Genomic DNA, 2,185 nt, shown 5'->3' with positions numbered 1-2,185 from the left:
GGCCACCTATGTTCGAGGGCGAGAACTTGTCAGACCTCCGTCGTACATAGTCTTGTATATACATATTCATCTGCATCTTTAAAATCGGGAATAGATATGAAATTCCCTACAAATGGGGTGAGATACTCACGGAGATGCCATTTCAGCTAAATTATTTTCAGCAGCGATAGAAGAAATTTTAATAACATGCACTGGAAAAATACAGGATTTATGTTAAATAAGAAAGAACCTATTCACCTACGATTTGCTGATGACATTGTTCTTTTAGAAAACTCTGCAGAGGAACTTCAACAAATGATTTAAAAATGTAGAAAAAAGTATACTTTTAAAATAAATGTACAGGATGGTTAAAGAGTGAAAGAGATGATGGTACGGACTATTATAAAACATTTAAATGATTCTATAATCTCGTCTTTTCGAAATAAGTTGGATTGTGGAAGAAATCTAAAATACATAATTCGAACAAGTTTCATTGAAATCTAGCGTCATAGACGTGGAATTTATCAAACCATCTGGAATAATTCTGAAAATCGTGCCAAAAAATTTTTTTTGAAAGCTGAATTTAAATGGTTCGTACGTGTTACAAGATTCGACACAAATTAATATGAATTATATTAATCGCCTCCGCCGCCCACAGTAAGTGCATTTCGTATGTAAATTTCTGGGTCTATAAATGATCCAAGAAACTACAAGTGAAACAGCTGAACAAAATTTTGTTTGAATACCTGCTAAAGAACTTCGATAAAATACGATAAGCAAGAGCTCGAGCATACTGAGATTGGAGATAAAACCAATACAATACGTGCGAACATTTTTCGAGTAACATGCGTAATACCTTCATAATATATTTCACGTGAAAGATTTCTACGTAACATTCATAACGCGATTTTCTCCTGCGCTTAATGTTAAGTCCCCATCTTCCTTCGTTTCCTCCTAAAACTTAGTGTAAGTGGTGGTCTGATTAGCAGAACTACCAAAGGTCTGCTCACGGACGTGTCTTATCTCCAAAGAAATTTAATTTTTCCACCGATGAGTAGTTCTCATGCCAAAGGATTTGCTTTAACGAGTTTCTCTTTCTGCTCAATTTAATTAGGATTAGCAGATTAAGTGCTTCAAAGGAATGTTTACCAAAAGTTTGGGAAAGGCACATTTCTTGCTGCATCCATTTACTAGTCAGGTTCAGTTTACTTGGTTGTCCGCGTATTGAGTAGATTTTTCACTAATAAAAATCTTCAACTCATTTATTTGGGAACACTTACTTTTATTATTTCTTATTTCTATTTAATATAGTATTTGAATTCGCGAATGGCAGACTGCTATGGTTGAACTCAAGTACAGCAGGTGGATCAAAATCAGACGTTCTTTAACAATTTTCGTTTAATTTTTGAAAATGTTTTTTTTTATTTATTTAAGAAAAAGGATTTATTCAGAATGATATACCTAATGAGTAATTTTTTAATATTTTTACAAATACGTTTACTATACTAATCCCCCAGTTTCTGTTCGTATTTGGGGTATTAGTGTAGTAACCGTATTTGTAAAAATATTAAAAAATTACTCATTAGGTATATCTTTCTGAATATATCCTTTTTGTTTTAAAGTTTAAAACAAAACGCATTTCAAAAGAATTAAAAGTTTTAATCCTTTTAATTCTTTTGAAATGCGTTGTGACTGTATGCAATCTGAAAAAAAAAAAAGAATTTTCTAACGAACACATTTTGGTTTTATTAGGAGTAATTTCGGATATGTCCGTAGGTTATGGATTTATTAATTTATAATTTATTATATTAATTTATTTTATTTTTAGTTTTTATTATTTTGTTTATTTTTCTTTTATGACTGTAATCATTATTGGTTAACTGAGGTATGCATTCATTAAGTATCTACAAGAGGCTACCTTTCTTATTTTCAATTCTTTTAGAAAAATCACTTTTGTTCTTCCCAGTTAACAAGAGATTTTCTCAAGTACAAGTAGAACTAAGCTTCTAGCTCAGTCCTGCTTCACAGAGAATGGTTGCATGTATTTTCGAAGCCTGTAGAGCCAAACGAAAGTACATGCAACCATTCTGTGTGAAGCAGGACTGAGCTAGAAGCTTAGTTCTACTTGTACTACTTGTTCTACTTGTACTAAAGCTAAGAGATAACCAGCACTTTATCTTCTTTCTTTGTTTGTGTCTTCTGGAAT

Source organism: Typopeltis vanoorti, chromosome 17, assembly GCF_054136105.1.
Source record: "Typopeltis vanoorti isolate ZY-2024b chromosome 17, IOZ_Tvanoo_1.0, whole genome shotgun sequence".
NCBI classification, from domain to species: Eukaryota; Metazoa; Arthropoda; class Arachnida; order Uropygi; family Thelyphonidae; genus Typopeltis; species Typopeltis vanoorti.
Note: the sequence above shows the minus strand (reverse complement) of the source record.